This window comes from Puma concolor, chromosome A2 (genome assembly GCF_028749965.1).
Source record: "Puma concolor isolate L17-30 chromosome A2, mPumCon1.1.hap2, whole genome shotgun sequence".
NCBI lineage: Eukaryota > Metazoa > Chordata > Mammalia > Carnivora > Felidae > Puma > Puma concolor.
This window is the reverse complement of record NC_141668.1, coordinates 81,647,310-81,664,702: the sequence shown is the minus strand read 5'-3', so window position 1 is coordinate 81,664,702 and position 17,393 is coordinate 81,647,310. Positions and strand designations below refer to the sequence as shown.

The 17,393-nt window shown below is 32.6% G+C and overlaps 1 non-coding gene across 1 annotated transcript; it reads right to left on the bottom strand.

The window, feature by feature from the left end:
• Nucleotides 1-3,719: 3,719 nt before the first annotated feature.
• Nucleotides 3,720-3,822, bottom strand: LOC112867088 (U6 spliceosomal RNA). Its single transcript, XR_003224156.1, has one exon. It is a non-coding gene; the product is annotated as a U6 spliceosomal RNA (small nuclear RNA).
• Between the last annotated feature and the right edge of the window lie 13,571 nt (nucleotides 3,823-17,393).

The window sequence follows — 17,393 nt, the reverse complement described above, 5'->3', positions numbered from 1 at the left end:
TGAGTAACCATCACCTATACTAAATACATCTTTTTTTTTTTTTTTTTAACAGTAACAGATTGTGCTGGTCTAGTAAGGTAATGCATGGTCTGGATTACTAAATATGTCTTCCTAGTAACAATTGCATAAAAATACTTGAAAAAATCAATTAGCAGTGATGGAGGTCTTTTCAGTAATGACATAAAAGATAAAAAAAAATGTATTTTCTATTTTGAAAAGAAAAGTACAGGCAGAAATAAAATCCTATTTTCATCACTAGTTTTCTGCCTTAAGAAAAATTACGTGACTAAAATCAAATATAGCTTTTAAGTGGCAAGTTGTAGAAGAAAAACTAAGCTTCGGGAAAACCAGTCTTTGAATGAGGAGTGGTTTGAGAAATTTTAGATATTTAAATTTGTAAAGGAATAAGTGATAAAGACTTCAGTTTTAATTCACTTAGATTTACATTGTTCCTTTTAAATGATTCTTTTAAAACATACAGAGTATTAACATTTTCAAATATAACAAAGAGAAATGGGGAATAATTTTAAAAATTATAGTCATGTTTTACATTCAGATTTAATAAGAGAAATATCATTGGCTCGAGGGTAGAAAAAATGAATTTATGTTTTATTTCTGAAATAAGATAACCTATTCTTATTGAGACAGCAAATATCCCATATAGAAAATTAGAAAATAAAGGCAGCAACAACAATAGGAACATTCTCCCAACCTCAAACATACTAGTCTATTGATTTCTAGATCTTTTTCTAAGTATAAATACCTTTTATTTTCTGAAGTGTGGTTTTACTGTACATACTCTTTTGTAATCTATTTTTATCAGTGTTTACCTTTACTTCTTCATTTCTGTATTGTACCTTTATTTCCATTTCTTCTGTTTCCATTGTACTTTTTGACTCTTTGATACACAGATTATATTTAAATTCTCTTCATTAAACCTAAAATTATTCTAATCAGTAACTAATCCCAGATAAAGTATGGCTTTCGGTATCGACGTCTCTAAAATCTTTTCATTTTTTATCTGATGTTCTTTAGACCTCTTCATGGATCACATTGGCCTCCATCTCTATAAAACCTTTTATGACCAAAAATGTCTAAAACTTATGAAGTATGGATTAGGATAACTGTGTCTGTGTATCAGACTAACAGTAATATTAGTTACTAACAAAATCTATACTGAAAACAGCTCTATTTTTAAAACTGTTTCTGCCCTTGCTTTATATGCACTGGGGTGTCCAGTTAAATTAATGTGTTTTAAAGGCACTTGGACTAATTCCACTCTGTGTGTTTATATCATCAATTCAAAATATAGTTTCATTTGTTTCAATTTGCTTTCAGGTTTTGCTAATGCTGTTTTCCCCCTTTCAAATACATTTTCTTTTACAATTATGCAGAATATTTAAATGGTTCTAAAATAAAACCTATGAAACAGCATATTCGAAGAAGGCTAGCTGGTATTTCTGTCCTCTTCATCCTCTTCTCTCCCATTTCAAAGTATCCACATGTTTTCTAATTTTAAAATTATTTTTATGAGTGCTCAGTCGGTTAAGTCTCCGACTCTTGGTTTCGATTCAGGTCATGATCTCACGGTTTTGTGTATTCGAGCCCTGCGTTGGGCTCTGCTATGATGGTATGCAGCGTGCTTGGGATTCCGTCTCTCTCCCTCTCTCTCTGCCCCTCCCTTGCTCATGCTGTCTCTGTCCCTCTCAAAATATATACATAAACTTAAAAAAAATAAATAAATAAAATTATTTTCTAGCTCTTACAATAAGCTATATATATATATATATATATATATATATATATATATATATAAACACTTAATGTGTTTGCTTATATGTAACATATTCCTATCTATACTTAACATGTTGCATATACTGTACCATTCTTAGGTACACAATAGCATATTATACCCACTTTCTGCATCTAGCTTTCTTTATTTAATAATATATACTGGGGAAAAAAAGTCCTTAGTAGTTTAGAGACCTATTCCTTTTGTCATGTTAGTATTAGTATTACCTAGAACTCTATTGTGTTCCTTTATTGTGTGTATTCAATTAACCCAAGTCCCTTATTGATGTACATTTGGCTTTTCCCCAGGCTTTATTTTTCAGGTATTGCTACCATAAATACACTTTACATGTCATTTTATTTTTCATATTTTTCTCAGTGTATCTTTGGGAGATGTTCTTAGAAGTAGTATTACTGGGTCACAAACCAAATGCAAAAATGTTGCTGATAATTACTAAATTTCCTTCCAAAGTGGTTTTAACATTTTGCATTTCCATTACCAATATAGGAGAATGTTTTATTCATTTTCATCCACAGAGGGTATTGCCAAACTTTTGGATGTTAGCCAATACAATATGTGAGAAATGGGATCTCAGGGTGGTTTTAATTTGCAATTTCTTATTATGAGCAAAGCAGAACATCTTTCCATATTTTAGAGCATTTATATTTCTGTTCTCTTTGAGCTACCTGAATACTTTGTTCATTTTTCTATAGCACTAGGGTTTTTCTTTGCCTTTAGATCTTAATATATTTAGTGGACTGCCCTTTTCTGCATACAAATCACTTTTTTTGGTTCTTCACTTGTCTTTTCCATTTTTCAGTGGTGAGTACTGTGTACTGATATTTTCCGTTATTTCGTTTATAAATTTAGTCCTAGTATGGACAATCTTCTCCATTCTAGATTTATAGTGAAACCTACCACCTATGTTTCCTTGTAGTAGTTATAAGATTTAAAAAAAAAAAAATCTCTAAGCCATTTAGAAGTTATCCTGTCATATGATGGAAGACTGGACCCAAATTTATTTTCTCTACATAACTCTCATTACACAATCTTACTTATTACAAAGTCGTATCTTTTCCTCCCTGATTTGGGATGCCATTTTTATCTCCTAGTAACGTTGCATTCTCACTTTGGGCTACTTCCAGACTTTCATTAACGAGACATGTTTTTAATTAACACTGATGTTGACCTGAATGGGACAGTTGTCCAAAAGGACATCCCTTTCTGATTCTGTCTGCTTGCTTCCTCTGTATGTCTTTTAGCTTATTTCTCCTTCTGCCATATTTTCAGTGAACTGTAAGCTAAATGCAAAAGCTTGATGGATTCAAATGAGGACATTTTTTACTAGAATAATCATTGGTGAAATTATATACCTCATACCACATCGTAGCAGAAGTGACATAATATCAGGTTGGCCTGCCCTTAATAATGCTAAAATTATCCACCACATTTGTTAACATAAATGACCTCTCTGTTGTACATTTTTCCCTTGAGATATTTCTAATAGCAAAAATCAGGATTAGGTTTCTTGAAAACAGATTGATATATTTTGTAAAAATAATGCGCAGACTAGAGGACAAAAAGAATTGAAAACGTATTTGTCAAGTTTGCTAGGATTGTAGGTATTTTCTTTTCAAAATTATTCTTAACTTTGTACTTTCATACACTTCTACTTTTAAAAACTTACTATCATTATTAAAGCAAAGGTCTAAACTATCTCACCCAAATCATATCACTGATAGATATTTTAAAGACATATGTATCATTCAAATGATTTCTCTTTTAGCTTATTCCTTTATTCCAGACAAGCAAAGGAAATAGAAGAATAGAACCATATTCAACAACAATTTTAAAAATTTTATTGTAAATTCTGCATTAAAATTTTTTGTATTTATTGTTTACTTTTAGGGTTTTTTTGTTTGTTTGTTTGTTTATGGCACACTTCATGAATTTGGAAGTCTTCCTTGCAGAGTCCATGATAATCTTCTCTATCATCTTAATTTTAGTATATGTGCTGCTGAAGCAAGCACTATTTATTTTCAGTTTTATAGAATTATTACTAATACACAATTAATCAATATAATCAAGATTTGATAATTATTAAGCAAATTTTATTCATTTTAATGAGAAAAATGGATATGTACTTTATTTTATGCAGACATGGATTGGTATGACTTGTTTCAACAATCATCCAGGATTCAGCCTCAAATTTACTCCTCTATTTCATCGTTATAAATGTCAGCAGTAAGCAACATATCTCATATTTTAAAAAATAAATAAATGGGAATGAAAATTATTCTAGCAGAGATATATCACCCAATTATTTAAATTCTTTCTATGTTGTATGCCAAAATAATATCGTGATCTTTTAACCAAATTACTTTTAATGATTTATTAGCTGACGACTCAATTAGGTCCTCCTTTAATTTTGTTGAAAGCAAACACTGGAAACCACTTGAATTGTAAAAGCATTTGTTACCCAATCATCAAAGTCATGTACATCTTCAACTTTGGGGAAGTTTAAAAATAGGCTACCCCAAGAGCTATCAAGTTTCCTAGTTTTCATTCAAGTGTCTGAAGTTAAAGGAAGTTTCTTAGGCAACAGTTTGTTTCATGGTTTCTTTGTTTGGTGCACTGGGGATTTTTACATATAATGTGAAACGCACCACAGCAAAAGTCAAAATGTGTGAGCATAAGTGGAAGAGGATGATGGGGAAAAGAGAACTGGCATAACACCTCCTTTGGAAAATATCTATTCTGGTCTTCTGTCCACATCAAATTGGATTATTTGTTTTTTTGTTGCAGTTGTTGAGTTGTACGAGTTCTTTACATATTTTAGGTATTAACTCTTTATCAAAAATGTCATTTGCAAATACCTTCTCCCATTCGGTAGGTTGCCTTTTATTTGGTTGATGGTTTCCTTCACTGTGTAAAAGCTTTTAGTTATCAAAATAGTAGTAGTCTCAATTGTTTATTTTCCCTTTTGTTACACTGACTTGAGACAGATCCAAAAAACTGTTGCTAAGGTTGATGTCCAAGAGTTTTCTTTTAGGAGTTTTATGGTTTCAGAGCTTACTTTTAGGTCTTTAATCCACTTTGAATTTACTTTTGTGTATTGTGTAAGAAAGTGATCCAATCTCTTTTTTGCATATAAGCTGTCCAGTTTTTCTAGCAACATTTATTAAGGAAAATATCTTTTCTACATTGTATATCTTTGCCTTTTTGGTCATAGATTAATTGATCATAGAGGTATGGGTTAATTTCTGGGATCCCTATTCTATTGATCTATGTGCCTATTTTTGTGCCAGTACCATGCTGTTTTGATTACCATAGCTTTGTAATATAGTTTGAAATCTGAGATTGTGATATCTCAAGAGTTGTTCTATCTCAAGATTGCTTTGACTATTTGGAATCTTTTCTAGTTCCAAAGAAATTTACAGATGGTCAACAGACACATGGAAAGAAGATCAACATCACTAATCACTAGTGAAATGCAAATCAATACTACTGTGAGATATCAACTCATACCAATCAAAATGGCTAGTATTAAAAAGACAAGGCACAACACAGGCTGATGAGGATGTAGAGAAAAGAGAACCTTCATGCATTGTTGGTAGGAATGTAAATTGGTGCAGCCACTATGAAAAGGGTATGGAAGCTCCTCAAAAAATTAAAAATAGGAATACCATATGATCCAATAATACCACTACTGGATATTTACCAAAAAGAAAAAAAAAAGAAAAATGGAAACACTAACTTGAAAAGATATATGCAACTCTATATTTATTGCAGCATTATTTACAATAGCCAAGATATGGAAGCAACATAAGTGTTCATCAATAGATGAATGGAAAAAGAAGGCAATGTCATTTAAACACTGTAATTTCAAGGAAGGAAGCACATCATTTTCCCTAATGCTTAAGCACATAATTTAAAATTAATTTTATTATTTATTATAATGAAAGGAAGATGTTATTTGAGGGTTGTTCTAAGCATAATGTACTTGCATGGATGAAAGCACATGGCTTTCCCAAGTGTTTATACACATATGTTCAAATCACTTGTAAATTGATGAAAGGAAGATGTTTCCTGACACCCATACCATGCAAACACTACATAAATAACAGATCTGTACCTCTAAACAACACGAATACACCTATACACATAACACGAATACACATAACACACACACACACACACACACACACACACATACCTCACACCAAACCATATACTATACATAGACCACTAACACAGAACATATATACTACATACCCCATCCATACATCACACACAGAGGACACACAACACATAATCACACAGACCACACATAGAAATACTACATGCATACACAAGACATAAACCACATAACAGCACACAGAGTACGGAATATTATTCAGCCATAAAAAATAATGAGATCTTACCATTTCCAACAACAGTGATAGACCTAGAAGATATTGTGCTAAATGAATTAAGTGAATCAGAAAAAGACAAATAAATAAGATTTATCTTATATGTGGAATCTAAAAAAACAAAACAAATGAACAAACAAACAAAAACAGAAACAGACTCAGAAAACAAACTGGGAACTGCTAGAGAGGAGAGGGTCGGGGATGGGCAAAATCAGTGAGGAGGATTAAGAAGTACAAACTTCCACTTATAAAATAAATTAATCATAGGAATGTAAAGTACCACACAGGGAATTTATAGCCAATAAAATTTCAGTGACTTTAGTGACAGATGGTAACTACATTTATGATGAGCATTTCATAATGTATACAATTATTAGTTCATTATGTTGTACACCTGAAACTAATACAATATTGCATATCAACTATGCTTCAATTAAAATAAAAGGGGGGGGGATGGCAAAGCATCTTACCTGCAAGTGTGTTCTCAGACACACACATTTTAGCCAAGACTACTTATGAAAGTTCAGAATTGGAGCTAGAAAGTGACTTCCTTAACACTGTTCATACCTGGACACTGTCCATACCTTGGGATTCATGAAAGTATGTTTTCCATGGGAAAATATCTCTGAGTTTAAAGAGCATTGTCATAGGTCATAAAAAAGTCATGTACAGTGCTTCTCAAAGTAAAACAAAACAAAAATTTTTATAGAGAGATGCTGAAAAGTGTCAAGAAACTAATTAGCCGCTAACATGTCAACATCATCTCTCTTCACTTCTCTCCCTGATCTTCTGGAAGCCTGTACGTTGTCCTCCCTGAAAAGAGTCTAAACTGCATCGGTTGAAATCTGTTGTTCCTTAGATGAGCTTAGTTTGATCCAAATAGCAGCCCTTCCACATGAAAAAGATTCTCAAGTTTAAAGGGTTAGAAACTTCAGAGATCTGGCATTTAGCTTGGTAGAGTAGTGGCAAGTAGCCCTCATGAAGCACGAGAAAGATGATATAAAGTTTCGTAAATATTGTCTTCAGTATTATTACAGTAGGGACTAGTGCCTTAATATTCTAAATATTAATGCCTTCTCACTGTGTTCAAAATACAATAGTATGCTGACGCATACTTACACACTGTCATGCAGTGTATTTAATCTATTACTTAACATGTTATACATTAGTGCTTGGGGGAAGATTGCATACAATTCCACGTAATTTTTGGTATTTTTTTTAGCAAGCTGAATTATGGCCTTCTCTGTGAATAAAAACTATTACCAACAACTTAACTTACTTAAAACAAAAGGCAATCTGGGGGCACTTGGGTGACTCAGTCAGTTAAGCATGCAACTCTTGGTTTCAGTTTAGGTCATGAACTCCTGGGTTTGTAAGATTGAGCCCCACGTCCAGCTCTGTGCTTACAGTGCAGAGCCTGCTTGGGGATTCTCTCTCTCCCTCTCTCTGTGCCTCTTCCTCTCACTCTCTTTCTCTCTCTCAAAAATAAATAAATAACTTTTTTTTTGAAGGCAATCTGGAAAGCATTGGTAATAAGTTGACATATACATGTCAAATTATTTAAATGTTTTGGTGTCAGGTAAGATATGGTAAATTAAACAGAGATGGAAAAATGAACAGAAAATTGCATACATGCTATGCATGGCAAGAATGTGTTTTATTCAACTCTAGATTTAATAATATTTTGATTTAAGGCTTAGACAAAACTCAAATCTCTTAAATTGGGGGCTCACTGGCAAATGTGAATTCTTTTTCATTCTTCCCTTAAAAATTAGTTGTGATTTGTCATAGTGTATTCAAGGGGCCATTTGTACATTTAATAGCTCTTATTAAATCAGAAACACCCAGACCATTTCCTTGAAAATACATATATGGGTGTAAATACTAATGGAAAATGTTCTTGGCAAGTTATTTTCGGAGCTTGCCAAACCCCAGACATCTTAGAAATGCTTGAAGATGTTATAATGAACAAAACATACTACCAGTTCACTGAACCTTGGAGTTATGTGTCAGGAAAGCAGACAAAATACCGAATATGTTGTCATGCTTTCACTAAACCAAAGCCGTTCTCATGTGATTGAATTCCAACCGAAGGCTTCTTCCATTTTTTAGCTCAGCTATGGGATGTATTAGAGTGACAAAACCAATGGCAGGTTCCCATAGGACTTGCCATCAGTTGTTCATAATGATCTCTGAAGTAGGAATGTGCATGCATTTTTTGGAGACTTCCATAAAAGGACAAGGTAACTCTTAACGGGTCTTCTAAAATTTACGTTGGGGGGGTGAATTTCGTACCAGTGATTCTTGGAAATTTTTTCATTAGAAAGAATTTAGTAAAAACACATGTTATATGTATTTGGGGGGGCAGGAACTTTTAGAGTCTTATCATTATATTCCTCATGATGGACCCCGCAGGGTTGTGCAACTCTCCTACTTTTACATAGCACCCTGTGGTTCATGATGCTAAATGTGAACACATGAGTAATAGTTCTTCTTATACCTGGCCAGAGACTATTTTCTCCTTCAACTCATTACCTAAAGCCTAAACATGGATAGTCATTCTTTGAGATGAATTAAGATTAGACATATATTTCCAATACTACATCAAGTCCTGGATAGCTTATGTGTATATGAGGAATTTCACTTTAACTTGAGAACAATCCACACTCCATCATACATAATTCATTATACAAAACTGGTTGGGAGAGAGGGGACTCTAGAACATATGGAAATTACTTGATGAATGTTTTGTTTTTAGTGTGCTTACATTTGGATGCCTCTAAACTGAGATAATAGAAACTCTTTCTTAGGGTTCTTTGGAGCAATTACTAACAGAATTCTGGCAGTCCAAACTAAGGAAGACAGAAGGGATAAAGAGGCAAGTAAAGCTAGCAACATGCAATGCATTCTGATTTAGAAATATCCAAAAGGCCGGGCCACAAGTGGAAAAATCATTGGAACACCATGAGGGCAAATGTTTTAAGAAGACAAGAATTCTAATTAGCCTGGATGGGAAACTCAGCATGAGGCTAAATAGTTGGTTTGATGTTTAGAGTCATTATACTGGACGGTGTCAGTAAGATTACACAATACCATTATGATAACACAAATGTTAAACAAATCACCCATCTCAGAATTTCCTAAACAGCGTTTTACAGCTTTTGGAGAGAATTTTTTTTTTTTTTTTTAAATATTGTAGTGTTTTTCTTTGTTGGATTCCCTAATGAATTTAGCAGTCTTTATACTTAGCAGGAAATCTGGACTGATCATTTGAGGCCTGTTTTCTTTATCCATTGTGGAGTACGGGTTTACTTTTGGACACCTAATAAATCATGATCTAACATCTAAGAAACAGACTTATTGCCACATTGCTAAATCAAAGTGGAAAAAAAACCCAGAATAAATAACTGGTTTATTTTTCACCTATAGGATAGTAATGAACCAGAAGTGATATTCTCTAGTAATGATATGCTAGACTCTATTATTGATGTTAGGACCCTGATCTTTCTATGTAGAGTTAGTAATGGTTTTGTATTTGAAAATGTTAAGCCCTGCCTTGTTTGTAGCTCACCAAGGAATAGGACCATATGCGATGCTTTTCTATTTCAGGCAATGCCCCCACTGCTGGATAGATTGCTGTTGACAGCTTTTGACCAGAGGGAGCCATTAGATTTTGCTGGCTAGCAAACAATTACAGCTTTGATATGAGCTACAAGGTAAAGATGAAAAGGAATACCAATGCAGAAAAATATGCTAGCTCTGTGTGGTCTCTAGAAACTTCTTGTGCAAATGAAAAATTATTTAGATGTAAAAACTAACAAAAGAAAACCAAAGAGAAAAAAATAAATCCCAAGCTTTTCAGGATTCTAACAGGTAGATTGAACATTTGAAAGAGACTTGTAAGAAATAGGATAGAAACTTCATACCACTAAAAAGGAATTCAAAGGATTTGTTTGAAGATAACCAAATGTTTTGATTCATGCTATTGGTGGGAGAGTTTTAAAAATCATTTCGACATTTGGAAATACACTGATTTTGTTCCTAGTACTGTAGTCTTAACGAAAGCAGTTGTATCTTATACACAGTGATGCAACAATATGTTTAAGCTGATCAAGCTTGTGGATATTGTCAAACAACAAGGTAACAAGAAATATTTGTATTATTTAGACATTGCTAAACCTAAACATAAGATAAATCAGTAGTTTCTTAGTTTAAAAATGCAGCTTATACTTAAAAAAAGGCAAGAACTATGACAAATTTAGGACTCCATGGATCTTGTAGTTATGAGAAAATCAAATTAAATGTTTATATGGATAAGCACACCTTCAACAGAATAAAAAATTATACTTAGATTCTGAAGTGAATCTTAGAAAAGATAAAAATGCTGACTTCTCTATGTGCAGTGCTCTTCCTACTGAGACTTTTATGCATTGGAAGTAAATAATCAATGATCCATGAGTTAAATTTTGAAATATAAAGGTTGTGATATCTAAGGAAAATGAAACCTTGTACTCTTTTACTATGATAAAGGAAGTGCAATATTCTTTTATAAATGATCCAAGGAAATAGATTTGGTAATTTGCCAAGGTGCTAATACACCATTTAATTTTTCTTTTGTTTTTAACTATCCAGATTAGAATCACCACTTTTTTTCCTCTGGATGTTTTTGTCAATATCTATCTAACACGAATGGAGTAGAAACTGACTTCTTCAACAGAACATGTGTAGTTTGGGTTTAGTGTATTAGCTAAAAATGTATAGTTTTGCAATATTATACTGCTTTCAAAAGTGGGAACCTTCTATAAATACAAGCCAACCTCCTTTTAGAACAAATGCATGTTAAATATTTTGCCCCCACATTTTCTCTTGCAAGATTTCTGAAATGATGTTAAATTGTTTTAACATGGTTAGTGCCCTCTTCAGTTAAGACCAGTAGTCTAGGTTTTGGAAATAAAAACATGATTATGTTACAACCAACATGATGACACCTAAAATAGACATTCTTCCCTGAATCGAAAGGCACTATTCAATACACGTAAGTGACAAAATGTAACTTCCTTTATAATAATGTGGTGACAGATAGTAATGATTCTCTCACTCAGGTCTGGAAGCCTCCTTCAGTTGACACTCTTCCTTCAAATTTGAGGTTCATGAAGGTCTGGCTGTCTGGCATGTAGAACTACTAAGCAGATAATTTCATTCTAATAGGGATATATAGTTTTTATTTTCCAAGTATATTATTTTTTTCAACTTGGTTTCTACTGCCCCATCTGTTAAAAGAGAATAATAATACTTAATAAATCGATTATTGGGAGGGTTATAAATCACTTTGTACAATATCTGGTACATAGTAAGTCCTCACGAAATGTTAGCTACTTTTAAGATGGTTATTGTTTTCACCCATTTTTTTTAGGGCTCAGAGTCCTTGTCATAACATTAAATGAGCAAATTATTGAATTTAAAATCCATCAATCATCAAGCGAAAATGTTATGAAAAACATGATTAAATCTCTTTAAACATCATGATATTTTCCCCCTTTGCTGCCATGTATCTAATTGCAAATCTTTTTTTTTTTCTTTTCTCTATACAAAAAAATCTTAAAAATTTCAAAGCCCTAAGATGTATACTATCACAAGTAACAAATTATTAATATTCTCCAAAATAATTGAATTCACAATAGCGTATAGGATATCCAATAAGTAACATACATATTGATAGAATTCCTGCAAGTGGATTTAAGAAATTACAACTAAATAAGAATCAAAATTATTTGAAATTCAATACATAAAAGCACTCAGATATTTTAAGAGGATGATTTGGAAAAACGAAGAGACGATTTTGAAATGTTAAGAGTAAACAGTCCCATTTTAAAGAATACTAAAAAAGAAAGTCAGCAGGGCACTATATTGGACTAACAAATATTATGTTGATCATTGCTTGGTTTTATATCTGTTTGGGCATTTAAAAACCTCTCTCCACTTTGATGTCCGAATTCTTTTTTTTTTTTTTTCAATATATGAAATTTATTGTCCAATTGGTTTCCATACAACACCCAGTGCTCATCCCAAAAGGTGCCCTCCTCAATACCCATCACCCACCCTCCCCTCCCTCTCACCCCCCATCAACCCTCAGTTTGTTCTCAGTTTTTAAGAGTCTCTTATGCTTTGGCTCTCTCCCATGATGTCTGAATTCTTGATCTCTCTTCATCCACCCTTTTCTCTAACCTGTTCCTTCTCTTTTTTTTTTCTCTTTTTGTAGTCTAAATAGTATTGACCCACATTAGTCTGAGAGACATACTTCAAATATTTCTTCCCCTCCACCCCCCACATGCTGTCTATCACAAAGTCCTGCTGATGCTACTTAAAAGTATTTCTGAAATTGTTCTACTTCTCTCCGTCTATACTACCTTCCTTTCTTGCCTGGACAATAGCAACAACATTCAATTTAGTGTTTCCTAGTCTCTTCTTGATCCTTTTCATCTTGTCTTCTCATAATAGAACAAAATCATAAAACAGAACTGACTGCAATATGCCCCTCCTCAAAATCATTCAATTGGTTCGCTACTGCTGCTAAAGAATACAAATAGTCTTGCTGAGGTCACATTCCATCAGGTCCATTTCATCATCTATTCCACTCGAGCCAACTGGGCTTTCTTCCTATCCCTAGAAATATCCACACTCCCTCTTTTCTTAGAGCTTTAATATCTGCCCTTTTCTGTATCCGGTAGGCTCTTCTCCCAGCTTCCCAACTGTGCCCCAGGAAATCGCTATTTAAATAATTAAACCTGGGCGCCTGGGTGGCTCAGTCAGTTAAGCATCCGACTTCAACTCGGGTCATGATCTTGCGGTTTGTGAGTTCAAGCCCCGCATCGGGCTCTGTGCTGACAGCTCAGAGCCTGGAGCCTGCTTCAGATTCTGTGTCTCCCTCTCTCTTCAACCCTCCCCCGCTCACACTGTGTCTTTCTCTCTCTAAAAAATAAATAAAAATTAAAAAGTTAAAAAAAAAAAATTAAACCTCATTTACAAGTTAGGGCCTTCAAGAGGACTGACTTAACCAAACAATGTAAGCTATATCTTTTCTGTTATTTTGTCTCGTAGACACATTTTCTTTTGCGCTTTAGCACATATCGCTTTGTTTTTCTTCTTTATTTTATAGGTCACTGGTCAAAAAAACAGAAAAATACAAGATATAAGAAAGCACACAACAGTCTACTGACAATTGCTATCACCTATCTTGAACAGCCTTCCCAATTTTCTTGAATATGTTGTGGGAGGAGAAAAAATATTACCAACGTCAGTTTCCTAGAAGTGTGCCTGTTTTCACCCCATCTAGTAGTTCACTAGGCTCTTCCATTCTCCCGATCCTCGTTAACACTGGGCAGTCTGATGTGTAAGCAGTTTCCTACCTGTTCTCACTGACTGTTAGCTTCTTAAGCAACTATTTTCCCATTTCTACTGTGCCAAAAGATGTCCTTATTCTTCTTTTGTGACTTGCATTCATAACGTTTATCGATTTTATTTTTGACTTGTTTTCAGTCATTGTTTTTTTTGTTATTGACTTCTGAGAAGTGTTTTTATAGTTCAGGATATTAATTCTTTGTATGTAATATATGTTGAAAATATTTTCTTCCAGTTTGGGTGTTGTTTTAAATTCACTTTACTTTTTTTTTTTTTTTTTTTTTTTTTTTTTGAGAGAGAAAGTGTGTGAGCAGGGGTGGGACAGAGAGAGGCAGAGAGAGAGAGAATCTCATACGGGCTTGAACCCACGAACTGGGAGATCATGACCTGAGCCTAAATCAAGACCCAGATGCTTAACCTACTGAGCCACCCAGTTGCCCCTAAATTCACTTTACTTTTAATTTGCTTTACAGTGTCTTTTGGTTTCCAGAAATGATTAATTTTAGTGAAATGAGATAATCAGTTTTGAAAAATTTATAAATTTTATTTTGGTGACTTTAAAAATAATATTTTCCTACCAATTGTCATTTCAGTTCTTATGTCTTAAACCAATATTTGATATCCTGACTATTTAGTCTTCCATACAAATTCTGTCATTCCTTGACAAGGTCCATAACACCCCACAAAAGGTTGTGACAGAAACTATACTAGATGTGTAGAAAAATTAAGAAGAAAATTACTGGTAATATCAAGGCTTTTCCTTAAAAAAATTATTATCATCTCTCCATTTTAGAAACTTTTTAAATATACTGTAATAAAATTTTATAAGGTATTCAACAAAAGCCTTGCACAACTTTAGATGGCTTTAGTCCTTACAGTTTTTTAGTTTGTTTTTGTTTTATACCATTGTGATGGCATATTCTCTTTTATATACTACACATATGTATAATGCATGTTTATAAGTGTATACATTTTTATTCTACTATATATTAATCTATTACATTTTGGGGTATACAGAATTTTGTTTGCAAATCTTATATCCAAAAGTCATACTGAATTCTCTCATCATTCTTAATATTTGCTATACATACTTTAGTATTTTATTTGTAGAAAATAGTATTATATGCACAAAAACACCAATGTATTTATTCTTTCCAAAATTTCATACTTTTTACTTCCTCATTATATTGCATTGTGTAAGACCTCCAAGATAAGATTAAATAGTAAGCATGATTTAATACAGATATTTATACACGTTCACATTAAGTATCAAGTTTACTGAATGTCATTAGCAGGCACCCTTTATCAAGTTTAAAGTATTTATCTAACTTTTTTCTTTGGTAAAAAGACTAAATTGAAAAGGCTCTGCATTTTTGAGATAACCATCTTTTTCCTCTAACGCAATGAGTGTATAGTATTAATACGGGGCAGGTAGCTATATATGCATGTAGTCTTAGATTTAAATTCTACATGATAAGATATATTTTAATACCTTATTGAATTTCACTTGAAAGTCTTTTATTATGATTTTTTTTATTTATAGTTATAGGTGAGATAGGTTTATAACATAATTTTCTTACATAACCTTTGTAAATGCCTTAAGAAATGTCTTGGGTGGTCCAAACGTGGGAACAACCTAAACATCGATCAACTTATGAATGGATAAACAAAATGTAGCATATCTATACAACTCAATATTACTCAGCCATGGAAACAAATGAAGTCCTGCTACATACTACAACATGGATGATTCTTCAAAACATTATGCTATGTGAAAGAAGGTAGGCACAAACAAGCCGTGTATGATTCCATTTAAGTGAAATTTTCAGAATAGATTTCCTTATTTTCTTAGTATCTGAAATAGCCTCTCTTAAGTAAACCATTATTTATTTTTTCATTTAAAAATTACTCTTTAAAATCATCAATGCCTAAGATATTTTTTGAAGAGTAGACATTTATCTACTTATTACACTTCTAAAAAGCTTATTGGTTTATGCAAGTTATATTTTTCACCATGAGACAATTTTTGTAGTAAATATATTTTTGGAACATTGTCTGTCTGATTCAAGTTTTTAAATTTATTGTATTTGTTAATTATATTTTATATTATATATTGTTATATATATATATAATGTTCATATCATATTTTAGTTGTTCTGTATCTTTTACATTAAGTCTTTTAGTCGTTTTATTCAAATCTTCTATTTCCTTATCCAAACTTTTTTTTTTTTATTTTTTAAAAGTGTTTTTTAGTATTTATTCATTTTTGAAAGAGAGGGACAGAGCATGAGCAGACAGAGAGAGAGGGAGACACAGAATTCGAAGCAGGCTCCTCTGAGCTGTCAGCACAGAGCTTGATGCGGGGCTCAAACTCATGAATTTGTGACATCAGGACCTGAGCCAAAGCCGGATGCTCAATGAACTGAGCCACACAGGCACCCCAAACATTTTTTTTAGTTTTATACATCAATTTCTATTTACATAATATATTACCTACCCATAATTTAAATACCCAACTATATTGGTGGCTTTGTTCATTTGTTTTTAGATTTCTATCAAATTTTTATTGTATATTTCAAGGTTATTTATTTAAAGCATGGGCAGTCATAAATTTTATATTATGTTGGCACATTCTTCCTTTTATTGTTGTACAATTCTTGTCTCTATTCCAATTAATGCTTTTGATTATTTTGAATTTTTTCTGTGAATAAGATTAATATAACATCTGTTTTCATGTATTTTGTGTTTGCCTGATTTGTCTTTTACATGAAAATTCATTTCAAACTTTCTAGATAGCTTATCATATGTATGTCTCTTTATATTTATATAGCCTTTACATGGATACAATTTTATACAATTTGGCATTCTCTTGGCTCTTAATTGATTAATTTAATCCTCCTATTGTTGATATAATTAGTTGACTTGTTAGATTTTATTTGGTGCTCTTATATTTTTTTTAATTTTTTTTTTCCCTTTGGCTTAACTTACCCTGTCTTGACATTTGTTAAATTGATAAGGATGTCTATGCTCTCTCTTCTTCTTCTTTTTTTAACTCTATTTATCAGCTATAAATTGTATGTCTATTATTTTAATGGTTATCCTTAATGGTTTTAGCCATACATTTTTAGCTTTTGGGAAAATAAATAAAAATGATGCAAATGACAACAAAGGGAGGCTATTTATTCAGAGCATGTTTTAGCAAGGAAGTTGCCACCATCATTTGTTTTTGGCCAAGAAACTGGAGAGGAAAAACTTAAAATCAAAACTGGGAAAGCTTCAGGTGTGCTCTGATTACAGGTTGCTGTCATGGGGAAGCTAGAAAAAGTCTGACTAGAAATGAGTTATGTAAATGGTTTGGAATACATATTTGGCTTTTGCTGGTGGATTCCTGAGTTGGTGGGCAAAATACAGGAAACTGATATTCATTGATTAATTCACAACAATTCTGGGCCAGTTCCTGCACAGCTTGTAAATTGTTTTTTGTTTTTTTTGGTTTTTTTTTTGGTGGAGTGCTGCAGAAATTTAGGCCTGGGATCTTTTATCATACATGTCCTGGTCACTGAATACATTGGCTGATATATTCAATCTCTCACTGTAAGTCTTTCTTACAATGTCTTAAAACCATCCAATATCTCTATCAAACTCACCATATAAAAATAAAGCTCAGTTCCTTCTTAATCATCCAGCACGCTAAATTTCTTCCATTGTCCTTTACAATTATCTCTAGAATTTAGGTCTATATTCTTAAAAATAAAATTTTGTATTATTTTATACACAGAAACCATTAATGA